Here is a 27,949-nt window from a genome sequence, read left to right as displayed (position 1 = left end):
AACTTTAAACCCAAAAAACTCTAATCTTTAAAATCAAAAGCTTTGATACCACTTTAATTGTCATGACTCGAAACTCCCATCGAGCCCGTGACAATCGCCGCGACGTCTCGATAGGCACTCATTATCTCGAATGCCAATCGAAACCCCGCAAGGCTTGGCATCAACTTTCGCATCTCCCCGGTGAGCGACAGTTATTAAATCTTACATTTCAAGAAATCATAAGTCGTTTCCAAATCAAAACAATAAAATATTATTTTCTGGCTCACAGGGGCATTTTTATCATTTTTCTTCCATAATATCGAAACTCGTCAAAAACATGGTGTAAAAGCTAAATATGTTCATACATATTTTAAATCAGATAACGAAAATATAAAATTACTTTTACAATGACACGTGGGCCCCCAACTAACCAATAAAATGCAAGTATGTGAACCTATAATTTTGACAATGCAAGACTAACTGAAGTCCTTGATGCAATCGACTATCTACCGGCTATCCCGAACCTAAAATGTGTGGAATTGAGGGTGGTGAGATTATAAAATCCCAATGAGTAAACAAACACCATCTAAACTATCTAAATGCGAGTAAATGGAGACAATTAAAAAATAATTAACTTCAGTAAATTTTTCACATCACGAATATTCATTTCAACCAAATAATCAACATGGCTCGTGAATTACTCAAAACTTGGCTCATGCCAATTCCTGTACTCGGTGACACCCAGACTAGGGGTATCCAACCAAGTTCGCCAAGGCTATTAAAAATTCATATTTCGCATAAATCATATTTTTATTTTGAAACATAGCCGTTCCTTGGCGTTGGCTGAGTCTCACTCTCACACGGTGGTCCACGTGAAGTGCACTCAAAAAGCCCACCTCATGAGATACCCTACGCGCCTCTACGACCGAGGTGAGAATATAAAGGAGTTTACCGTGCCTCTCTAATAGGCTGGCCCACGGAAACCCCCACCACTGCAGTAGCTAATCTTTTATCTACCACCTGATTTATAAAATCTTTTTCTGCATGACATGACAATTTATCGCAACCTAACCTCTCAAGGCTAAATACACAGTACAAATAATTCTAACACCAAAATCAGTTTAGCCATTGATGCTCATTTATTGTCATAAGCCATTCAATTTAAAACCATAAATTTACAACACAAGCAGGCAGTTTTCAATTACTCTATTTTCAAAACCAGTATTCGATTTTCCAGAAAATTTATAAAATCATTTTATAAAATCACAATTTCTCTTAAAACATAGCAATTTACCATTTAAACCCATTTTTCATAAAATCACACAATTGTATAAAACTACTCTAAATAATTAAGACGATAATAAGTTTACTCACAGTTTCTGAAAACTAAATTCGAGTACTCCAACTATTACTCATCGGGTGCGATTTCTTTGCCCTTGCCAGAGGATTCGCCACCTTGATAAATTGTACAATTAAGAGGTTTACTACTTTAGTACTAAACCAAAATAAACTAATTTATACTACTAATGCATGATATGAAGTGCAAAATGTCTAAATTTTGCCTAAACGAGATGTTAGCCTATTTCGGTCTTTTACTCGATAAATCGATATACGCGTCCGTTTAAACTCCAAATTAATTTTTTTCAGTTTATATACCTCAATTGCACCCAAATTGACTTAATATTCCTCAGTGTGGTGCAAATTATCAATCTCGATAACAAATTACGAAAATACCCCTAGTGGGTAAAAATTCATATATTTGCTATGAAAATTCCCATTATTTTTCTAGGCTCATAATTCATCATTATTCATCATAATTCCTCAAATAAAACATCAAGATCAGAAGCCAATATTCCCCTAGAAAATTCAGCATAATGGGTTTCAATGGGAGAAAATTATTTATCTAGCTTATGTTTGCTATATCACAATATAACCTAACTAAAATCACTTAATTCAATTAAAATCAACCAAAACTCAAGCTCAAAACTCATCCATGGAGGTTTGGCCAGCATGGGTGTCCATACCCACTTTCTAATTTTGCATGGAAATGAGAAAAAAATGCATGGGTAGTGAAAATCACAAGGAAAATCAATGAAATTTACCTTTTTAATGCTTGATTTATTGATTTCTCTTGATTTTCCCCAATTCTTTTCAGGTAGGGTTCTTATTTCTTTTCCCTCTTTTCTCTACTGATTTGGACGGCTGAAGAAGATGAGAATTCTGGAATTTTGACCTTTTTAAAAGCTAATATAATATAATATTATTTTATTCATTTTTTTTGTTTTATTAATTCTTTAAATTCTAGCCATCCATTTATTTCCAAATTTTCACCATACACTTGTCCCACATATCCATATCTTAGATAAAATTCTCAGACTTATCCAAAGTCTTGGTGGAGTAATTTTTAAAATTTACACTTTTGCCCCAGTAAAAGTCAAAAATTACATTTTGCCCCAAAAATTGAAAAATTGCCCATAGACATATTTTTCATCCCTTATACTCATACCATTCTCCAATTTGTCAAATTTGATCTAAATTCTCTCAAAATCTCAAATTTTATCTGTGGATGAAAAAATTACGATTTTGCCCATACACTCCAAAAATCATCGAAATTAAACTTTTTCATTGCCAAACCCTCAAATTATACTCCAATACTCAAATCATACTCCAATAAGTTAAATGGGGACAAAAAAATCTTTTCTCAAAATTCTCATTTTATCCCCAGGTGGCAAATGACCATTTTGCCCCTAGATAGTGAAAATTTTGATTTGACTCCAAATTGATCCTCGAACTCCGAATTACCATTTTGAGTCATCTCTGAACTGTGAAAGTCTTAATTTCACCTCAAAATTCCTATTTGAACTAGTTCGAGGCTTAATCGACTTAATGGTACCTTTAGGGGCAATATCGTCTTTTAACGATTCCTCGAACTTCCTAAACATGCAAACATTCTATTGAGCATGTAAATGATGTCGTAATTATTTTATAGAACAGGGTTTGACAAAAAGAGACTTGAGAGAGCATTATCAATAATTGAGGACTCTAGGTTAGCAATTCATCCCATTGAAATAAGTTAAGAAAAAGAGGTAAGATTTAAATGAAGTGTGATGGATATTGTAATCTTAGGCTTTTCTGATTTTATTTTTTCTCAATTATATTTTTACGTAGATTTTTAATTAGTGTTAATTAGTTAAGTTTTTTTAATTAATTTTTAGTTTAATTAGTTATTCAAATTTTGATTATTTGAATAAAATAAATTGTTTTAATTTTAACACTTAGTAAATTTTTAGGACAATTCTCTGAGGGATTTGTACTCTGCTTACTAATTTACTGTTTATTCGATACGTATACTTACGTAGGTAGAATTTAACTGCCAAGTTTTTGGCACTATTTTCGAGGAATTATTTTCTTAAATTTTTACTAATATTAATACCAAGCAAATTTAGTCTTAATTCAAACCTCTTTGTTATTTATTTAAATTTTATTTTTCTTGTTTTTAAGCATCTTTAGTCATTGTATGCGAAGGAGAAACTTGAATCTTATTCTTTTTGATCTAGAGATAAAAAGAACTTTTAAAAGATTTCAAAGGGAAATTTTGCAAGTTTAAAATCTAAACCAAACAATGGTAGAAGATAATAATAATCATGGTAACAATGTTGGCTTTCAGATTATTCAAGAGAGCAAAGCTTTGTAGGATTATATTGTTCCCTTTTTGCAAGGCTTGCACCAAAGCAGTAAATGACCTTCTATCAATGAAAATAATTTTGAGCCTGCATATATTCAAATGATTTAGTCTTGTATTCAAATTGGTAGGTTACCTAGTGATGATCTTAATTCCCATCTGGTTAATTTTTTGGAAATCCGTGACACTTTCAAATATAATAGGGTGATTAATGATGTTATTAAACTCAGACTCTTTCTTTTTGCACTAAGGGATAAGGCAAAGAGTTAGGTAAATTCACTGCCCATTGGATCTATTGCTATATAGGAGGATTTGGCTAAAAAATTCATGGCAAAATTCTTTGTGCCTGCAAAGACTACAAAATTGAGGAATGATATAACTTCATTCACACAATTTAATGATGAATCCTCATATGAGGCTTGGGAACGATTCAAAGATTTGCGTAGAAGATGTCCACATCATGGGTTTCCTTAATGGCTTCAAGTTCAAACATTCTGTAATGGGTTAGTCAGTTCAATCAGATCTACAATTGATGTAGTTGTTGATAGGGCATTAATGGGTGAAAAACCTGATGACACTGATAATTTGTTAAAAGATATGGCATCCAATTATTACCAATGGTCTTCAAAAAGATCTAGTTCTAGAAAAAATGTTGGTGTTTATGAGATTGATGCACTAAATGCTTTGATTGCACAAGTAGTTGCATTGACAAAAGATTTGACACAATAAGAGTTAATGCTGTCCAAAACTCCTTTTATAACTTTTGATTTTTATGGCAAAAGCCATTCAAGTGATCAATGTCCATCCAATCCTGAATTAGTTCAGTTTATTAGGAACTTTAACATACAACAAAATAACCCATACTTCAATACCTATAATCTTGGTTGGAGGAACCATCCAAGCTTCTTATGGAATAATAACCTAGGACCTTCAAATTCAAGGTCAAACATTCCTTTTGGTTTTCCACCATAAGCAAGACCTCTTGCCCTTAAGAAAAAGCTTATTGTAGAGGAGATGTTCATGTAATTCATGACAAAAACTGATGCCTTCATGACAAAGACTGATGCCTACATGACAAAGAATGGTAAAATCATTCAGAATCAAGTAGCATCAATTCAAAATCTTGAGATTCAAATGGGACAACTTGCTAGTTCCATTAATAATAGACCCAAGGTGCCTTGCCAAGTGATACTCAAGTCAATCCCAAAGGTAAAGAACAATCAAAAACTTGTGATCAATTTTTCACGCAAGTGCACACTATTGCAAACAAGTAATATAGTAAAGAACTAAAGTATTGTTCCCACAAAGATTTATTCCTAAATCTTTACTATGTACTAAAATTTATGACAAATTAATCTTATTTAGCTAAAATTTTCAAAAACTTAATTAAAACATGCACTAAATTAACTAATAGAAATTAAAATTACTTAGAAAAGACAATAGACTAAAACCTAGGATTATGAGTTCATTCAACACTTCATCTGATACCAACTTCTCTTATTATTTATATTCATGGGTGGTTTTACTAACCTAGAATCCAAAGCTATGTACAAGTCTCCGTCGAGATGCTTGCACGAATACCTAACTTAATTGGTTCACTATATGTCTATAGTAATCAATTAAATAAGGCTCATTAAGCTAGTGTTCCAATTTGGTTATGTATGGCAATTGGCGTATGTCTACCCGAATCACAAATCAGATCACCTAAGTGAGTGAACATACAATATTCAAACCTTTGTCTAATTTAAAATCTCTCTGTTGAGTCTTAATTAGATTCATAAATCAGTTAACTGTTGGCTAAACAATCAAAAGCATTGAAAACATATTTGAATAAGCAAAACTATACCCATTCATAGTAAATAAAAGAGAAATTAATATTCAGATTACATATTGAAATCCACCATAATCTTAGAAAAATAGTTTGGCTCATAGTATCTAATAAAAACAATATCCAAAGCAATTTAGCCGTGGATCCAAGTCAAAGAAAATAAGAAAAACACAACAATAGAGAAAGAAACCAATTGTTGAAGGTTTGTAACCTCAATTCCCTCTCAAATTCTCTTGTTTTCCTCTTTGTTCTTGGTTCCTTGTCTTTAGAATAGTTGCTTTTTGCCTCCCTCTTAAAACCCCTTAAAAAGGTTCCTTAAATAGGTTCCAAGTAACTTAATTTCTAAAATCTCGTCAAATTTTTATTTTTGGAAAATCATCTGCATCACAGCCATGATTTCTTGGCATCACAGTGCTCTAGCCTTGGAAATTTATATGGTGCCCTTCCTTTCACCGGTGTTGCAGCCTTGGCTTCCTTAGCACTGCAGCCTTAAGTAACTCAAGGCCACGGCCTTCCTCTACATGCTGCCTTGTGTAAAACTGCATCAGTTGAGCATCTACCAACATGATTTTTACCTCGATATGATCTGAATTGGGGAAGTGGTCAACATGAAAGTCTTATCCCTATCTCGTAACTTTCCAATGGCTCAGTAATCACATCAATTGGACTTTTGGAGTGAAAGATATGCTCCAAATACCGCATCATGTTTAGTCCATGCATACTATGCAGTGCTCCAACTTAGGCAAATATTTTGAGCATGATCCGATCAGAACTGGGAGACGTGGTAAACATAAAGGTTATCGCCATTCCTCTTTGAGTTCTAGTGGTCCAAGAATCACCTCATTTGGAGTACTGTATAGAGAGATATGGTCAAAATACCAAAACATATACAAATGAAGCCATCACCATACTCGTACAGATTTTTATCAAAGGAGTCTTTTCATCAAATTTCCTACAAAAGCAATAAGAGAAATCAGTAATAACTACTTGTAAGTAATTTAAAACAAAATAACACAAAATTAAACTAAAATAACTTAAATTAACTACTTAGTATGTAATCAAACTTAAACTAGAAAAACACCTCAAATGTTAAAATCCGAACCTAAAATCTCAAAGATCTAGCTACTTAAGCTCCCAAAATTTGTCAAAATAACTATATATAATAGAGTTATCACACCCCCAAACTTAAGATTTTGCTAGTCCGTGAGTAAAACATAAAATAAATACAATAACTTGAACGAAGAAAACACTTAACAAGAAATCAATTGCACCAATTCAATTATCACCTATAATATCCTCAAATGTTAATCCAAATGCTCAACTCTAAACAACACATAAATATTATTCAAGTTCATGCTTCAATTCAAATGCAAGCTTATCATTAAGCGAATTTTCGTGTATGTGTGCAATCTTTTCACCTAGAACATTGTACAATTTGGATAAGTTTATATTCATACAAAATTAAATTAGTAATCAAATTCCATAAGTTTGCTTTTCATCTCTCTCCATTAATGTAGACTAACACTAGGTTAAATATCAATAGGACTTTAATTAGCTTGTTATGTATGGTTGGGGTTAATGTTGGATATAGGATAATGTAAAGCTCAAATCACCTTACACACATATTCACTCTAAGACCTATTCAAAGCATTATTTTCTTTCACCTAGAGTACCCCGTTTTCATCACAAATTTTCTTTTGTTCAACACTTCATTCTTTTTCTTCTTCTTTCTTTCCCTTTTTCTTTTTGTAAATTTCACTACTCCAAACTTATTTCTTTATTTGGTAGTGAGATGAATATAATTATATTTTTGAACTTTTCATCATTTTTCATCTTTACTATCTTTTTCACTATCTAGCTCATAACATTTCCTAAACTGATTTATGCACTTAAGAATGAGGGATGCAAGAATTGTTGAAATATTAATATAAGGTTCTAGGCTAAAAATTAAGTATTCAAACAAAGAAAAGGTGTCATTAGGCTTAAATGGGGAAATTAAGGATACATTATGTAAAGGAAGGCTAAAAAGGCCCAATCACTCCTAAGATGGCCTAAATCATCTCCTTAACTAAGTATAGCCTAGGATTTCGTCTCGAGAGAGAATCAAACAAATTCTAGAACTCAATACAAAATTCAAAAATTCACATTTACATAAACCTTCTCTAAGTACGTATAATGAATCTAAGCAAAAGACATAGTACTCAAAATGTAGAAATCTCATCCTAACAATAAAGCTTAGCATAAAAATTTACATAACACTCAAACAATATTTATATTGGCAAAGAACTAAGATAGAATATAACTAGGTTCTCATCATTGGGTAGGTAAATTAAAAGAAATTGACACAACAAATCTAACTCAAAATCTTAAAATATGTATAAAATTAAAAAAATAATGAAAATAAACTAATCTAAAATATCACAAAAACTAATAACAATAAAACCCTCCCCTAAACTTAAATTGCACATTGTCCTCATTGTGAAAAGTTAAAAAGAGTAAGGAAAATAAACTCCTCTATCAATGGTGACAGTGCATTGAAAGCTTTAATTTTCTCTCACCTTATCATCATGCTTTTCAAACCTGCATACTTAGCAAAACAATCTAAGGAGAAGTTATAACTACTTATTTTAATAGAAAAATAAAAACTAACTAAAATAACAACTAAACCTAAAAAGATATAACTTGGGTTGCCTCCCAAGAAGCATTTTCATATAGTCACTAGCTTGACTATGATATCCCATTTTTGTTGTCTATTGAAGTAATTGAGGATCTTTAGCAATCCAATTCACCTCCCAAGTAATGTTAGAAATGCTGCTCGTTCACTCCGAATGTTTCAGTGGCTTCATTACAAATATCTATCGCATCACACAAATAGACCTTAACCACCTTGTAAGGACTTAACAACTTTGATTATTGTTTCCATGGAAGGTGCTTGATTGATTTGGTCAGTAACACTTGTTATCCCACCTTAAAATCAAGATTAACTCAAGGTGGTGGATCATGCTTATTATAACATTGCTTAGTTTTGAGATGTGGTGGCAGTGGCTCTGACGCAAGAGTTTGTGCTGGCTTACTTGTAAGTGGTGGAGTAGGATTACCCTTATTAGCTAAGTCCACTATATAGCATTAAGCTATGGAGGAAAGGTATTTAGGTGCATTGAAAATAGTAAATTCAACTACCTCCTCTCTAACTTTAAAAGTTATTTTGCCTTCTTTTACATTGATTAAAGCGCCTGTAGTGGCTAAGAATGGACGTCCTAGTATGATCAGAATCTCTTGATCTTCCTCCATCTCAAGTACAAGTCCACAAGAATGTATAATTTTCCCACTTTAATCAAGACATCCTCTATAATCTCGAAAGGCTACCTTATTGTTCTGTTTGTGAGTTGAAATTTGACTATAGTGGGTTGAAACTCCTTCAATCCAATTTTTTTAGCAACAAACAAAGGAATAATTAAGACACTAACACCTAAATCACACAAAACTTTTGAAAAATTAACATTACCAATTGATCAAGCCATAGAAGCTCCCTAAGTCCTTAAGCTTTTGTGGAAGCGTATTCTAGATTATCGCACTACACTCCTCAATCAGTGTAACTATCTCAAAATCTTCCAATTTCATCTTCTTCGTCAATATGTCCTTTAGAAACTTCACATATGACGACATTTGCACTAGAGCTTTTGCAAAAAGAATGTTGATGTGAAGCTTTTTGAATGCCTTGAGAAATTTTTGGAAATGCTTATCAAGCTTTTGTTTTTTAAGGCGTTGAGAAAAGGGTGGTGATGGTAAAGTTGCCTTTACTTCCTTCTCTTGAATTTACTTGTCAGTTGTCTCAATCATTGTTTCATTCTCAATAGGATTATCTTGAAGATTAGCTTGCCTAATACTATTTTCAACCTCGTTTCTGCTCCTTAGGGTGATCGCCATAACTTGTACCTTACCTTCTCTCTTTGGATTCACCTCTATATCACTAGGTAGTGTTCCTTGAGGTCAGTTGTTTAATAAATTAGCAAGTTGACCAACCTGAGTCTCAAGGTCTTTTAGTGATGCTGCTTGACTCTGAATAAGAACTGTTTGATTTTGCATGATGTTAGCATTTTGTGTCATGTACTACTTTAACAAATCTTCCACAGCTGGCTTTTTTTCTAAGATAGACGTTTCTAGCTTGTTGTTGGAATTCGATAGGTGCATTTGGCCTTGTAGTTGATTACAACCTTTGATTATTAGCCCAAGAGAAATTGGGATGATTCCTCCACCCTAGGTTGTACACGTTAGATTAAAGGTTATTTTGCCACATATTTCCCACAAATTGCACTATTTCTGTTGAGTTGGGACATTAGTGTCTTACATGATTATCTCCATAATGTTCAAAAGCTACAAAAGGACTTTGGATGGAGTTAGTATCAAAAGACTCAAGAGTCTTATTTAAAGTTACTACCTGTGCACATAATACTAAAAAAACATTTACATCATAAATTTCAGTTACTTTCCTTTGCATTGCTCACTTTGTTGGCCATTGGTAGTTATTTGCAGCTATCTCTTCCAATCAATCGTATGCCTCGTCAATTGATTTAGCCATTAAAGCTCCTCCCACAGCGGCATCAATGGTGGTTTGAACATGCGCACTCAAACCATTATAGAAAGTTTTTAACTAAAGCCACTTAGAAAACCATGATGAAGACAATGCTGAAGTAATTCTTTGTATCTTTCCCAAGCCTCGTACAACGATTCAGAATCTTGCTACATGAATGATGTATTGTCATTCCTCATTTTACTATCTTAGCCAGAGGAAAAAACTTGGCAAGGAACTTTTGAGCAAGACCATCCCATGTTGTTATTAAGCTAGTAAGGAACGCATTCAGCCATGCTTTAGCTTTTCCCCTTAATGAGAAAAGAAAAAGCCTCAAACGAATTGTATCATTTGTGACACCATTATGTTTAAAAGTATATGGCCATTTGGAACATCATTTAGAAGCCCTCCAAACTGAGGTTTGAATCATGGTGATGATAGCTGCTAGCTTGATCTCAAATTGTTTGCTTGAATAGCTGGCCTTCAAATACTCGATGGAATTCCTGGTACCAAAGGAATAACATAATCCCTTAAGCAATGATTTTTAGATACTATGCATTCTTGGATTTTCTGTTCACCCTATTAATCAGCCACTGTATTTATTGGAGTAAAACTTTGTTGATTTTCTCATTGAAGTCTGTGGAATGTTCTCTCAATTTCTAGATCACACAAGATAATCTTCAAGCTTTTTGCTCTTCTCATACAACAACAGAACACACCTGTAAAACAAAAAAAGAAAACTTAAATGAAGACTAATTTGTGAAATTTTAATATTAGCAAATAATAAAGAAAACAAAAACCCTCACAATGGCACCAAAAACTTGTTAATTTTACACACAAGTGCACGTTTTCACAAACAAGTAATATAGTGAACAAGTAGAGTATCGTTCCTTCAGAGATTTGTTCCTAAATCTTTACTAAGTACTAAAATTTATGATATTAATCTTATTTAAGTAACTAAAATTTTCAAAAAATTAATTAAAACAAAATTAAAACAAACACTAAATTAACTAATAGAAATTAAAATTACTTGGAAAAGGCAATAGACTAAACCTAGGATAATGGGTTCATTCAACACTTCATTTGATACTAGCTTCTCTTATTATTTACATTCTTACTGTTAACTACTAAAATTGTACCACTTAATCTTATCCAAAAAATTAAATTTAAAATTAATAAAAAAAAATTAAAACTAATAAACTGAAACTAAAATTAAATAGTAAATTTGTTTTATAAAACTCACTTAACTACCAGACTTAAGATTATGATGGCCCTTAATACTTCATCTGATTATTGTCTCTCTCTCTCTCTCTCTTAACTTAGTTTAATGGATTAAGTTGCTAATTTAAAATCCTAAATTATTTACAAGCCTTTGTCGAGTTTCTCATAAAAATACATCTCTCAATTAATTTACTATATGTCTATGCAAATTGAATTGAAGAAAGATTCATTAAGTTTGTGTTCTAATTTTAGCTATGTATGGCTTATAGGTGTATGTCTACCCTATATGCAAATCAAACCTCTTAATCAACTACGTGCATTTGATCATACGCTATTCTATTCAAGGTCTACGTAAATCTCCTTCGTCAAGGTTTAGCTTAGGTTTTCAATTCAATCTAATTAGTGATCAGGCAATTAGAAGTATTAAGAACAGAATAAAATAAGCAACTTAAATCCATCAAACATAAGCAAAATAGAGATAAATAAATTAGACTACATATTGAGTTCAATCATAATCTTAGATAAAAATTATAGTTCCCCATCAAGTCACACATCATCATTGAATAAAGTTTAAACATTAAAAACAAAACCAAGGGAATAAGAGAGTAACAAAAGGATAAAAAAAACCAAGGATTTTATTCTTGATCTCTAAATCTCCTTAGCTTCAATGACTTTTTGGCTTGACTCTCAACTGTCAATCTGGTGTTTCGTTCTCTTCTCAAAGTCCTTCGGAAGGTTATTTTCATAAGACTTTGAAGTTATACCAAGTTAGGTGAAGAAAGAAGTCAATCTCAATCCAGATTTCCTCATCAGATTACATGGGCCATGGCCTACTACCTCTAAAGCTGCAGCTTGGACCATTTAATAGCAAAAATCATAATTGTTATAGGACTACTACAGTGCATCAACTTTGATAAGATTTTTACCACCTTTTAATCCTAATTGGGCAAAGTGATAAACATGAAAGCTGTAGATTTTTCTTTTATCTTTCCAATGGTTAAAGAATCACTTTATTTAAAGCTCTGTAGAGAGAGTTATGACCAAAATAGTGAAATATGTGCAGTAGAAGTCTGCACCTTAAAATTGCTTTTCTCCTTCCACTAAAATTCTTCTTTCATCAAACACCTACAAAAGCACAAATAAATCAATAACAACCTATCTTAACCATATTAAATCCAAATTAAGCATAAAATTAACTAAGATTAGATTGACTCACCTAAAATAACTAATTTAAAATAATTAAATAAAACTTACTAATTTTTATACATTACTACAATAACTACACTAAATTACTATCAAAATTAAGCTTAAATAACTCTATATCATAGAGTTATCACAAACTTAGAATCCAAAGCTATGTACAAGTCTCCATCAAGATGCTTGCACAAATAAGTAACTTATTTGGTTCACTATATGTCTATAGTAATCAATTAAATAAGGTTTATCGAGCTAGTGTTCTAATTTGGCTATATATGGTAATTAGTATACGTCTACCTGAATTGGGAATCATATCACCTAAGTGACGTGAACATACACTATCCAAATGATCATCCAGGATAAAACAAGTTTTGAACAAAACATTGATGTGTTTTTCCAACCTTTGATAGATGAGTTAAAAGTTTTGTGGGACGAAAAAGTGGTCACGTACGATGCCTTTACTCGCCAAAATTTTGTTCACCAAGCAGCACTCTTATGGACCATTAATAACTTCCCTACATATAGTATGTTGTCTGGGTGAAACACTTATGGACGTTTATCATGTCTATGTTGCATGGAACATGGAAAGAGTTTCATCTTGGAGTACAAGAGAAAGCATTGTTTTTTTTATTATCATCAATAATTCTTGCTGACGGATCATCCTTTTGATCATTAAAGTGCTAAATTCAAGAAATGTGTTGAACAAAACCCTCCAATTCCTTGATTATTTGATACCGAGATCTTGGAAAGATTGGAGTCAATTTCAAATATCATGTGTGGGACAAAGGTGGGTGACCAAAAGCCACCAAGTTCTGGTCAAACCCATAATTGGGCTGAAAAAAAAACATATTTTAAGAGTTACCATATAGGTAGACGAATCTCATTCATCATAACTTGGATGTGATGCATATTAAGCATAACGTATTTGACAATATATTCAACATGATGATGGATGTTCCAAGAAAGACGAAAGACAATATCAAGGCTTGTCGTGATTTGGAAGTGTGTTGTAAGCGGTCAGAATTGCATTTAATTGCAAATAGTGGTAAACTTTTTAAATGAAAAGCCTCATACTATTTGACTAAAGAGTAAAGGAAAGTTGTGTGTGCTTAGGTGAAACAATTACAATTACTAGATGGTTTTGCCTCTAACATAGCAGACTGTGTGAAAGAGCAGGAATGAAAATTTTATGGGATGAAAAGTCATGATTGCCATGTTTTCCTACAACGTTTGCTCCTAATTGTCTTGCAAAATATAGTTCCTCACACTATTTGGAATGCAAGTGTTGAGATCTCACATTTCTTTTGTGATTAATGTGAAACCGAACTACGTGATAAGCATATCAATGCATGGGAAGGAAAAAATGTGGAAACCATGTGAAAATTAGAAAAGATTTTTCCCTACGATTTTTCGACTCAATGAAGCATTTGCTGATCCATTTGCCATAGGAAGCTAAGGTTGGAAGACCAGTCCATTATCGATGAATGTATTCGTTCAAAAGGTATTACAAGCCACACATGTAATTAAAATTTTTTATTAATTTGACAATTAGAATATGAAAAAGAATGTTAATTTTTAGGTTTTTACATCAATTGAAAAAGATGAAAAATCGAGCATCTGTGGAAGGATCGATTTGTGAAACATATATCATCAACAAAATATCATCATTTTGTTTAATGTACTTCGAACCTAGCTACAATCCCAACAATAATGAACTTGATCCCACAGAATGATGATGGTGGAAAAGTTGATGCAATCGATCGTTTGTTGATTTTCACTTATCATGATCGACCTTTATATCAATTCAAGAAATGTCAATATCTAGAGGAAGATGAGTTCTAAGCTGCCGAACTATATGTACTAATGAACTACAATGAGATATTATCATACATTGAGTAAGTATAAGTTTAACCAATAATTTAGAAAATTGTGCATGGAGAATGGTATTAACTAGTGATTTATGTTCCTCCTATCTCTAGGATGTTCGATGATATGGTTAAAAGAGAATAGTATGGTATTTAAGATAAAGAATTGGAAAAATTCTATGACACATCATTTTGTAATTGGTTTAAACAATATATAAGTTATATTTAATAACTCAATTTGATTTTGTTAATTTAATACTTCAAATAATTAAAAGCAATGTACCTTTTTTGTAGGTTAGCCAACATGCAATTCAAATTGATTCTCATATGGCAATATGTACCTAGTTGTATGGCAAGGTGTTTCAAAGGTTATTATGTCAATGGTACAAGTTCCACACATTGGATTACGGTAACAATCATAAAATGATGAACAATGGTATATGCATTAAGAGAAATTGTTATAATGATTACGATCGTGACTTTTATAAATTGTTAGTCAATATCGTTGAGTTAGAATGCCATGTTGTTCAAATGCCATTGGTTTCATATTGACAAAGGTGTTCGAGTAGATCCTGTTGATGCGTTGGTCGAAATTAAACACAACTTAATTCTTTCTAGCAATGAGCTTTTTGTTTAAACCGAACAAGTAATTCAAGTGTACTACACTTTGTATCCATAAAAAAAAAAACGATCAATGTGATTGGTGGGTAATGTTCAAAATGAAGGCTTGAAGTCGATTTCCCATTACAGATAATAAGGAAAATGATAGGAAAACAATCTACCTTAACAAAAGGGTGTATCAAGAAGATGAAGTTACCTTCAATTCACGATTTGATCATACTTTGATTGACCTTGACAATAATACAATTCTTGTTGGTGGTGAATATGAAGAGGTTAATACGTTTGTGAAAGTTGAACATAATGAAAAAAATGATAAAGATGATGAAGTTGATAAAGGGTACAATTGTCACGACCCGAAACTCCCATTGAGTTTCTGACAATCACCGCGATGTCCCCGATAGACATTCATTACTCGGAATACCAATCGAAATCTCGCAAGGCTTAACATCAGTTTTCTCGCTTCCCCTGTGAGTATTAGTTACTAAAATCATGTTTTAAAGTGATATGAACCAATTTCAATTCAAAAACAGTCAAAGAGAAGTTTCAACTACATAGGGTTATTTTGGTCATTTTTTTCAAAAATTTCGAAACCAACTAAAAATGTAGTATGCGAGTGGAAAACACATATTTCATAATCAAAAATAAGTTTAGATATCTAAAACATTCATTTAAAGTGAAATTATAACTATTTGAATATAATAAAAATATTCAATAAAATATTCTATTTTTTTATAAAATAATATTTATAGAGTTACCGATAAATAATTTTTATAGCGTAAAAGCTAAATAAATTCTTACATACTGTAATACAGATAACCAAAGCATAAGATTTAATTTACAGTGACATGTGGGCCCACGAACGACTAAAAGTATCAAAAGCGATAAACCTACAGTTTTTTAGGATGCAAGTCCAACTGTAGCCCTCAACGAAATGAGCTATTTACCGACTATCCTGAGCCTGAAATGGGTGAAAATGAGGGTGGTGAGATTATATAATCCTAGTAAGTAAACAAATACCATTTAAAATATCTAAAGTTGAGTAAATGGAGACAAACTAAAATAGATCATCATACTGTAATTCATCACCTTTCAACTCATTTCAACCAAATAAAATCAATTCATATAAATCAAATAATCAACATGGCTTATGAATTTCTTAAAACTTTGGCTCATGCCAAAATCATTCTCATACTCAGTTATCAGGGATACCTTGGGCTAGGGCTATCCCAACCGAGTCCGCTAAGGCTTTTAAAAAGTCATGTACGCATAAATCATGTTTTTATTTTAGAAACATAGCCATTTCTTGACGTTGGCTGAGTTCACCCTCAAGTGTTGGTTTGGCGTAAAGTGAACTCTAAAGTTGTACCTCGGGAGTTACTCTACACACCTCTCCGATCGAGGTAAGAATATAACGGGGTTACCATGCCCCTCTAATAGGCTGGTCCACGGAACCCGCCCACTGCAGCAAGCTAAACCCACCAATTCAATAAAATCTCAACTACATTACATGGCAATTATATCACAATCAAACCTCTCAAGGATAAATACACAGTTCATATATTTCAACACAAATACCAATTCAGCCATTCATGCAAATATTGTCATAAGCCATTCGATTCAAACCATGAATTTACAACTCATGAAAACAGTCTTCAATTACTCTATTTTCAAACCATCATTTCATTTCAAGACAATGTTATAAAATCATTTCAATAAATCACATTTTAATTACAAAACAAAAATATTTACCATTTAACTCATTTTCCATAAAATCATAAAATCAGATAAAAACCACTTTAGATAATTAAGATGATAGTAAGGTTACTCACTATTTCGGGAGTCGAATTCCGAGTACTCTGATTCTTTATCCTCGGGTACTATCTCTTTACTTTTGCCAAAAAGCTCACCACCTAGACATAATACACAATAAGCCATTTACTACATTTGTGCTAAACCGTTGTAAAACCAATTCAGGCTTTATACTAATGCATGAAATGGAATGCAAACTGTTCGGATTATCGTCTAAACACGGTGTTCTACACAAATTCAATTGTGTACCTAAATAAAACGGTATTGGCCTAATTTGATCTATCACCCGATTAATTGGCCAATATGTCCAATTTAACTCTAATTAACTCCATTTTTCTTCCAATTCTCCAAACCATTAAACACAAGTCAAATAGCATAAAATTTAGTAAAATCATCTTCACATTTTCTCTTAGGAATTTCGACCATGGTGGGTGCATCAATACTATGATTTTTCCTACTTGATTTTCTCACCGTAATTCATCATTTCCTAACCAATTCACTTGAAATAAAATCAAATCAACCATCCACACTCTACATGGAAAATTCGGCCAATGATGGGTAATGGGAGAACATGAATTTTTCTTGCTTGATTTTCATGCTACACATCACCAATCAACTAAAAACACTAGAATATCTTAAAATCTAACCAAAACAACCATCAAAATCTCTCTCTAAGTGTTTGGCCAGCAAGAGATTCATCATGAAATCATGTGATTCAACCATGGAAAATAAGAAAAAATGCTTAAGAAAGAGAGATCTCAAGCTTAATTGAAAAATCTTAACTTTTTTTCACTTGTTTCCTTGAATTTTCACACTTTTCCCTTGAATTTTTCCACCTAGGGTTTTGTTCTTCCTTTTCTTCCTTTGTTCTTGCTTTGGCCGGCCATAAGAATGAGAAATGGGCTGGTTTTGTGCTAATTTATAAGGCAAATAATAAAGAAATAAAAGCTTGACACTTGTCACCTTACCATTGGTCTATTTTTAAATTCTTAACTATTAAGCTTTCTTTCTCCACCACATAAAATCCTTCAATTATCCATGACAATATTGGGTAAAATCCCTGTGCTGGACAAGTGTTGGGTGGTGTAAAATTCCAATTTTGCCCCTAGGGTGGCAAAATGACTATTTTGCCCTTATGCTCGAAAAAATATCGAAATTAAAATTTTTTCACTTCTCAAACTCAAATTACACTCCAAATGATCAATCTTAGTAAAAAATTTCATCCAACACTAACATCTTAACCTCGGGTGGTAAAATGACCATTTTGCCCCTAGGTCATGAAAATTCCAATTTGACTCCAAATCGGTTCTCAAACTCTGAATCACCATTTTAAGTCATTCTGGAGTTTTAAAATTCTCAATTTCATCTTAAAATCTCTATTTGGACTAGTTCGAGGCTTAATTCAATTCAATTGTACCATTTGGTACAATACCGTCTTTTAACGATTTTCGAGGTACCCAAGTAAGCAAACATGCATTCTTATGTAGGAATGGCATAATAAACATATTGTAAAGATGAGCTTAACAGTACAACGAGGCAAAGGAAGAATCAAATGAACAAGATGAAAATGATATCGATGATGACGAAAATGAAGATCATAATGAAGAAAATAAGTTCACTTGTTTGGATAATGATTGATGGATTTTTTTTTTGTAAAAAAAATGAATAAATTTATTTTTTACACTTTGACATTAAAACTTTATAAAGTTGATTCACTATATATATCATGTCGTACATTTATTTATTTATATTTAAATTAATGTTTATATCCATATAATTGTTTTTTTTATAGTTATACTAACAGTTGTACATTTTTTCTTCTTATTCGACAGACATGGTGAAATTCAAAAAAAAGATGAAGGAAGGCTATAGAGGAAAGAGTGGTAGCGCTAGGTTTTTTACTACTTGACCTTTTGTGTCGCATCCTTCCCCTAGACCATAAACTTCCACTCTAGCGACAGATACTAAGGTAAAGCCAAAGGTATTAATGTCAAGTCCTATTACTTCAGTCAAAACCCTCATTTTAGATGTTGTTATTACGTCCAATAGCATGTCGCAGGCTAAGGGCTGAAGGTCGAGTCTCCGCTTACTTACTCCGGCTCATCCAAAATGACGAATACTTTTACATCCTCTCAAAGGGAGGTAATTTCCTTTACTCTAATTTATACATTAATTATGTACAGTCAATTTAGTAAATTAATTAATGCATTTTACTAATAATAACTCTATTTTATAGTACTATTGACAAGATTGGTATTACTCTAATGATTATATTAATTATCAGGAGTAACTTAAGTGGACTTTGGTCGATAAGGATATAGGTTTTGTTAGTCCTAAATAAATGTGCTAAAGGGGGGTGAATAACACTTTATGAATGTTTCTAAAATTGACTTCAAATTGGGGGCAAGTTAAAGGTCAATGATGAGAAGTTAAATGAGAGATGAAAGAATGATTTAAAGAAAAATGAAGTGAAAACTAAAATAGAGCAGACAATGCACAAAGATTTATAGTGATTCAGTCAAAGACCTACATTCACTACCTTGATCTTCCAATCAAGGATTTTCAAGCAAATCACTATAAACGGTGGAATTCCCAAGCTTCCGTCAAGCTTTTACAATGGCCTTTCACAGGCTCAGCCACAACCTTTGACAATGGTTTTTCTTGGGATGAACTAAAACCCAAAACTAACTTTTCCTAGGTTGAGTTAGAACCTATACAACTAATCAAGCTAACCCAACCATGATTAATCCCCTTAGAGTGACTCACAGATTCTTAGTAATTAAAGAGAACAAAAATAAAGAAGTACCTATGATCACTAACCTAATCTGAATGGTACAAGATGAAGTATCTAACTCTATTACAAGGATTAGGGTGAAGTGTAGAAAGTATGCAGAGAATTTTTATTATTTTTGAGCTCTTTTTGATCTTAGAAGCATCTCTACTTGTTTTTAGCCTTTGGGAGTGCCTTATATACTTGAAAAACCAACTCTGATGGATGTTTGACAGTTTCTGACAGTTGGGAAACAATTTGGAGTTAGTTCTAGCCGTTAGTTTGTCTTTTAACATTCAAATTCAAAATTTCTGACAGAGTGCTCTTAGTTGACTAACTGTGTTTCTTAGTTAATTAAGTTGTCTTTGTCTTGTAACTCAAGTTTCTAACAGTAAGCTCTTAATTGACTAACTTACTTCTTAGTTGACCAAGTCTTTTTTATCTTCGAATCCCAATTTTTGGCAGTGAGCACTTAGTCGACTAACCATGCTTCTTGGTCGACTAAGTCTTCTCTATTTTCTGATTGAAGTTTTCGACAGTAAGAATTTAGTCGGCTAACCATGCTTCTTGGTTGACTAAGTTTTTTCTATTTCTGGACTGACCAACTTCATTTTTGAATTTTAGTTGACTAAATTCCTTGGTTATCCGACTAAGAGGCTTTTGTTTTGGGGCCTATTTATAGCTCCTCATTCTTATGAGTTTTGATATTTGCTTTTCAATGATTAATTTATCATTGACATACATTTTCATCCTGCACACTTGAGAAGTCTAGTTAAACATAAATGAGTGGGAATGTTTTATTATCATAAAAAACTAATGGAGCCAACAATCTCCCCATTTTTTATGATGACGAAACATTCCTTGATTAAAAGCACAGTGTCTATTAGTTCTTTTTAGGTTTAGCACATGATGAGCAATTTCTCCCCCTGAGTGTGTGCTCCCCTTAATGTATGCATGATCTTTTGAACTTATTTTGTTATCCAACTTAGCAGGTGAGCAAGTTTTTATCTATTTCTTAAAGAAGATAACAGGCATAGCTTCAGACATTTGACAGGGTATCTTCATACAAGCTTACAGAACAATCAATAATAGGTGACAGAATATTATCAATATTGTAACTAACTGTCGTCAGCATATTATCATCAATAGACCATATCCATTCTAAAAACAAATGCCATTAACAATCCATAAAAAATAACATAAAAGCATAACAGAAGTAAGTTATTAGCATCCAAATCCTAACCATCAGCAATTAAAATAACATAGTGTCATAAACAACATAGCATTATCAGAGTTAGATTCCTAAATTACCCTTAAATTACTTTTACTTTCTATCTCCCTTTTTTTGTCATCAGCAAAACAGGGATGGTCTATTGGTTTAGGAAGAGTCAGAAGGGGTGGACTCATCAATTCAAAATGAACATCAAGGCATCTTAGAGATGACACAAGTGGTGATCTTTATGGTGAGAAATCAGCAGAAGGTGTGTCTGAAACATCGAGAGGATCCTTAGCAAAAGATTTGACTGAAGGTTTAGCTTTGTTAGCCAATCTTAAAGACATTCTCGTCTTAAAAGACTTGGTCTTTGTTGCCATAGTCTTTCTACCTTTTCTAGTAGGCTTGGGTTTATTTTGTGCATATATAACTTTTTTCCTTTTTTCTTTACCAGTTTGTTTACTCCTTCCTATTGTATGAACTGATTTAGAGGAAGCTCTTGCAGATGCTGCTTTCTATGCTTTGCTTTTTGCTGTTTCTTTTTTAGCTTCCTCTTCCCTTACAATCTGGTGAAAGACATCCATAATTAGAATTTCCTCAAAGTTTGCTGGTGATGGTTTATCTGTCTGTGCCTCATTATGCTGTGGAGAATTGTCATTGAAAGATCTTATCATTTTTGTGTTATCATTGTCTTTTTCCTCAATTTCAAGTTCAGGGGTGGGTAGTTTTCTTGCTAGAACAGATTCTAGTTCATCACCTTCAGCTTGAAAAGCAAGATTCTCAATAGTTTGTCCTGCTGGTACTGAACTTGGTGCTACTAAAGGATCTTCAGTTGAAGGACCAGAAGGTGATTTTCCTTTTTCTTTCATCAAAATTCCCAACTCTTGCAAATTATCTTCAATTTTGCTAAATTCTTGCAAACCGATCAATATGTTTCCCATCAATTCTCATCAATAAATTCAGAATCATCTCATTTAAAATCTGAGATGGGATTGCCTTTGTCTGAGCAGATGTGGGATAGTCTTCCCTTGGAGTATCTTTGGGGGTCTTTACAAATTTTTCTCCTTTCAGCTTGTACCCCATATTTGGCAAACTTTCTACATAGATAGCTTGATCTCTATTCTTCACTTGATCCATCTCATATCTAGTGTTCCAAATCCCCTTTTTCTTTACCATAGATGTGATTATATTTCCATAAGCCAGATTCACTTTGTCAACTTGACAAGTCTCTTTCATTATTTCAATCATGAATCTTCTTAGATTCAGTGGAGTTGCATTGAATGCATACTCCATCAGCCACATATCCTGAAGACTCACATAGCTGAAGCTGCCACCTCTTCCATGAATTGTTGAAGCTATAAAGTAATATAGGATCCTAGTTTATGGACTTTTGATAAAACTTGCATAGCTTCTAGAGGAATATCGCTCCTTTTTCCCTATGATTACTTCCCATAAGGATGAGGGATCATAATCTTCTGGGATTTCATAATTTCCAACATTACACTTAATGCCCAGCAATTTTCCCATATCAGCAGCAGTTACTACAAACTCCTTTCCATTTAGAAATGCATTAATACCATCCTCAACAAAATCATCTAGATCATCCAACTCATTTTTATTTAATGCAATACTAGAGTAAAATTCTTTAACTAAGCTGGCACTATAAGTACTATTTTCAAAAATACTTAATTTCTTCATTTTCATTTCTTCAAAATATTCTAACACGCCCTCTTTGATTTTTGGAACTTCATTAAAACTATCCCAATCAATATATTTTCAGCAAGAGATGGGTGCATTCTCTAATTTCCTAAATCTTTCTTCATGAATTTTATTCCTAAATTTTGTGGAAGAAAAATTACCCTTTTTGCCAAATTTTTCTTTCTTTTTCTCTTTCTTTGACTTCGCTGCTTTTTCTTTCTGTTTCTTCCTTGCTTTCTCAGTTGCTGAAACTAGCTAATTTTTTTTCCTTTTTATTTGGACCTTGAACAGTGGGCTCTCTCCCATGGGTTGCTTTCCTTTCTTCTATTCCAGAATGTCGCTTGGTTGTGAGGATTTGGCCATCGGTTTTGGGTGGTTTCAGACTTAGGGTTTGGAAGGTTTAAGATAAAAGGTTTCAGTTTTGTAAAGGGCGATTTCAAATGGGAGAGAACAAAAAGAGAGAGTAAGGAGTTAAGAGAGGTTATTACTTTCCCCCTTTTTTAAATGTGGTTAGTTACCCCCTTTTTCAAAATTCAAAATTTTGCCTCCTATGTTGTTTTTCAGTTAAGTGGTTTTTCTTTTTCTTCTTCACTCATTATGCTTTTCTTTTTCCTTAAATTTTATTATTTTGATTTTATTTTCTTAACTAACTAAGTTTTACCCTTATCCGACTAAGTTTATTATTCCAAAAAAAAGATCAACACAGAATGCTTTTAGTCAGTTAAATGATTCTTTTAATCAACTAAGTATCTACTACCTAATGAGAGAATAACTCAGAAATTTACCTAAAGCTCTTGTACATTAACCATTACTAGATTTCTTCTAATTTCACAAAATCTTTCCTCATTTAAGGGTTTGGTAAATATATCTGCTAACTGATGCAGGGTGTTGACAAATTCAATCTTAATGTCTCCCTTAAGCACATGATCTCGGATAAAATGAAGTCAAATCTCAATGTGCTTTATTCTAGAGTGTTGAAATGGATTTTTTGAGATGTTGATAGCACTTGTGTTATCATAGAATAGTGGAACATTATGCATGGTTACTCTAAAATCTTTTAATTGTTGTTTAATCCATATAATCTGAGCACAACAACTACCTAAGGAAATGTATTCAGCTTCAGCTGTTGAAAGTGCAGTAGAGTTTTGTTTCTTATTAAACCAAGATACGAGCATGTTTCCTAGAAAATGACATGTGCCACTAGTGCTTTTTCTATTCGTTTTACTTTTAGCAAAATTAGCATTAGAATATCCGATAAGACTAAAAGATGTTCCTCTAGGATACCATAATCTTAAGTTTTGTGTGTTCAAGAGATACCTAAAGATTCTTTTTACAGCAATTAAGTGTGACTCTTTAAGTTGTGATTGAAACCGTGCACACAAGCATACACTAAATTGAATATTAAGTCTGCTAATAGTTAAGTAAAACAAAGATCCAATTATACCTTTATAAAGCTTTTGATCAGCATTTTTTCCTTTTTCATCTTTATCAAGCTTGGTAGAGGGACTCACTGGTGTGTTGATTGATTTCAGCTTCAGCATATCAAACCTTTTCAGCATGTCTTGAATGTATCTTTCTTGATTGATAAAGATGCTATCTTTGCATTATTTGATTTGAAGGTCAAGAAAGAATTTTAGTTCACCCATCATGCTCATCTCAAATTCATCCTGCATTTCTTCAGTAAAGTTCTTACACAAAGCTTCATTAGTAGCACCAAATATAATATTATCCACATAAATTTGAACAATAATCAAATCATTCAAGTATTTTTTAATGAATAGTGTCGTATCAATACTTCCTCTCATATACCATTTCTCAACTAAGAACTTTAAGGGTCTTTCATACCAAGCTCTTGGAGCTTGTTTTAATCCATATAAGGCCTTATGTAGTTTGAAAACATAATCAAGCTTTTCAAAATCCTCAAATCTGGGGGGTGGTTTGACATAGACTTCTTCTTGAATAAGACATTTGAAAATGCACTTTTCACATCCATTTGAAATAATTTGAAGTTCATGAAACATGTAAATGCAAGCAATAATCTTATGGCTTCTATCCTAGCAAAAGGAGCAAATGTTTCATCATAGTCAATGCCTTCCTCTTGATTATATACTTGAGCCACTAGCCTAGCTTTGTTTCTAATTACATTACCTTGCTCATTTTCCTTGTTTCTGAACACCCATTTTGTACCAACAATTGGGTGATTGAATGGCTTAGAAACCAATGTCCATACTTGGTTTCTTTCAAATTGTTCAAGCTCTTCTTGCATGGCCAATATCCAACTTTCTTCTTTTTTTGCATCTTCAAAGTTTTTAGGCTCTATTTGTTAGATGAAGGCTAAGAATTCACATGTTTCTCTACTTCTTTTTCTAGTTTTAACTCCTTCTGAAGGATCACCAATAATTTAATCTTGTGGGTGATCTTTGGAATATTTCTAGCTCTTTGGAAGGTCATTATGTTGATTTTCAACTTTTTGCAGATTTTTTAAGGATGGAGCTTCTGCTTTTCTTCCAAGAAAGTTTTCTTCACTATTTTTCTTATTTTCTTAGCTCATTTCTTCCATTTGTCTCTCAAAGTCTTTTGCATCATTTTCATCAACAAGAACTTCTTTTTATAAGGCATTAGTTTTATCAAAAACTATATGAATGGATTCTTCAATTGTTAAAGTTCTTTTGTTAAAAATTCTATAAGCTTTTGAGTTCAATGCATACCCTAGAAATATTGCCTCATCACTCTTAGCATCAAATTTTCCAAGGGAGTGTTTTCCATTGTTCAAAATAAAACACTTACAGCCAAAGTTTCTAAAATAAGAAATGTTTGGTTTTCTGCCTTTGTATAATTCATAGGGGGTTTTAGAAATCATGGCCCTTATTGAAACTCTATTAAGAATGTAGGCTGCTGTATTGACAGCTTATACCCAAAAATACTTTGGTAGATTATTTTCACAAAGCATAGTTTGAGCCATTTCTTTTAAAGTTCGATTTTTTCTCTCAACAACCCCATTTTGTTGAGGTGTTCTAGGTGCAAAAAAGTTGTGATCCAGCCCTTTTTCATTACAGAAGTTTTCAAAATCATCTCCTTCAAACTCACCTCCATGATCACTTCTAATGCTAATAATGACAAGTCATTTTTCATTTTGAACTTTCTTACAATGATTTGTAAATGTAGGTAATGTATCATTTTTGTGAGCAAGGAAGTAGACTCAAATGTACCTAAAGTAGTCATCAACTATTACAAAACCACATGATTTACCTCCTAGACTAGTTACATTGATGGGACCAAATAGATCAACATGCAACAATTCAAGAGGTCTAGATGTTGAAATAAATTTTTTGGCCTTGAAAGATGTTCTAAATTGTTTCTTAATTGGAAAGCATTAAAAGTCTTGTCATTCTCAAATTTAAGTTCAGGTAGTCCAATAACCAAATTTCTTCTCATTAATTTCAAGATGGTATGCATGCTTACATGTTCAAGTCTCTTATGCCATAACCAGTTATTATTTCCATCATTTACCATAAGACATGTTTCACAATCAAGCTCACGATCTTCAAGAAATATAACATACATATTTTTTATTCTTTTTCCTATGAATGAAATTTTGTTGGTACTAATGTCTATCACTTCACATTTATATGAATCAAAACATACCTTAAAGCCTTTATCACACAATTGACTTATACTTAATAGATTGTGCTTTAAACCTTTAAAAAACAATACATGATTAATTTAAGCATGAGAATTCTTATCAATAGTTCCTGTACCATGAATTTTACCTTTTGAATTATCTCCAAACGATACAGTACCTCCTTTTTTTCTTGTCCAGCAAAACAAACAACATTTTGTTTCCAGTCATATGTCTTGAGCAGCCACTATCCATGTACCATGGCTGCTTTTACTTCAGTTAAACTCTTGAACATATGTCTTCTAGGTTTGGCTCAACCTGCAAGACAGATTTTCAATTTTTCTTAACAAATACCTATACCTTGTTGGGTTCTTAAAGGTTAGCTACTACATAGGATCTTTTTGGAACCCAAATCATTTTTGTTTTCTGCGTGCTTCTTCTTCTATAATAGTAATAAGATAGATGACCAAGTTTATCACAAACATAACAACTATATGAGAAAATATCAAAATTTTTCTTAAAGTATGTGTTTCTTCTTGATTTTTTTTTTCAAACTCTTAAGAGCAGTATTTTCATCAATTGATTTTTGTAAAGCTTCAGTTCTATTATCCAATTCCAATTTCAAAACTTCAAAATCTTTTTTTGAATGTTCTAATTCAGTTTGAAGAAATTTTCTTTGTTAAAAAATAGAGTTGAACTCATGTCTTATCTTTTCCAAATCATTTTCAAAAGATGTTGTCTTTCTTTTTAAAGCCTTATATTTTGATGCCAGCTTTTCAAACTCATCATAAAGGCATTCATATTCTTCTTGAATTTCATCAATTGAAATATCACAAGGAGCAGAAGATACCTCGGATACATCATCTTTAGCCATCAAACATAGGTTTGCTCTTTCTTCCACTTTCTCTTTTTCAACATCTGAACTTCAAACATCACTATCAGACTAGGTTGCAGCCACCATAGCCTTCTTTGTTTTTTTATTTTTCTTGGGAGTTTTTTTTTTTAGTAGGGGGCATTGTGATATGAAGTGTCCAAGTTTCTTGCACTCATAGCATATTACATCTTCCTTCTTATTGGATTCATTTTTATTTTTGATTTTCCATCAAAAACTTTGATATCTTCTGTACCCTTTCTTAGCCAGCCTCCTATCTCTTTGTTCTACAAGTTTTCTGAATCTTCTTGCTACCATGGCTAATTCTTCATCATCATCACATGATAAATTGTCCAATTCTTCTTCAAGAGTGCTTGCTTTTAAGTCAATGCTTTTCTTTCTTTCTTTTGCTTTTCTTTTATCTTCTTATTCTTCTTCTTTAAGTTCCAACTCATGAGTGAGAAAAGACCCCCATATTTAATCGAAAGTGATGACATTTAAATCCTTAACTTCTCTAATGGCAGTCACTTTTGGCTTCCAAGTTTTAGGTAGGCTTCTAAGAAGTCTTTTCACTAGTTCATGTTCAAGGATTGGCTTACCTAATTAACTGAGTTTATTGGTGATGTTAGTGACCTATCAAGCATGCTGGTGATATCTTCACCAGGTTCCATTTTGAACATTTTGTAATTATGGGTTAGAAGAGCTATTTTGGACTCCTTGACTTTTGAAGTCCCTTCATGGATAATTCTAAGTTTGTCTCACACTTGTTTGGTTATGGTACAACTTGACACTTTACTAAACTTAGTAGGAGTTAAAGCACAATGTAAAGTGTTTATTGCTTTAAAATTTGTCTAAACCTTTTTGGTTTCAACTTTAGTCTATTCAGACCTTGGCTTAGGAATCATTTCATTGGTCACAATATTTATGGTCGAAGGGATAAAGGGTCTATCAATGATGGCATCCCATAGTTCACAGTCTATTGCCCTTATGTAGATTGACATTCTAG

The 27,949-nt window shown here is 32.5% G+C and overlaps 2 non-coding genes across 2 annotated transcripts; one reads left to right on the top strand and one right to left on the bottom strand.

The window, feature by feature from the left end:
* Positions 1-4,021: 4,021 nt before the first annotated feature.
* LOC148763203 (small nucleolar RNA R71) lies at positions 4,022-4,128 on the bottom strand. The gene has a single exon (XR_016026099.1). It is a non-coding gene; the product is annotated as a small nucleolar RNA R71 (small nucleolar RNA).
* A 6,027-nt stretch (positions 4,129-10,155) lies between these two features.
* LOC148763202 (small nucleolar RNA R71) lies at positions 10,156-10,262 on the top strand. The gene has a single exon (XR_016026136.1). It is a non-coding gene; the product is annotated as a small nucleolar RNA R71 (small nucleolar RNA).
* Positions 10,263-27,949: the final 17,687 nt, after the last annotated feature.

The sequence above is a fragment of the Theobroma cacao genome, chromosome 4, assembly GCF_053813885.1.
Source record: "Theobroma cacao isolate CCN51 chromosome 4, ASM5381388v1, whole genome shotgun sequence".
NCBI classification, from domain to species: Eukaryota; Viridiplantae; Streptophyta; class Magnoliopsida; order Malvales; family Malvaceae; genus Theobroma; species Theobroma cacao.
The sequence above is the reverse complement of the archived record's forward strand: the minus strand, read 5'-3'. Positions and strand labels throughout refer to the sequence as shown.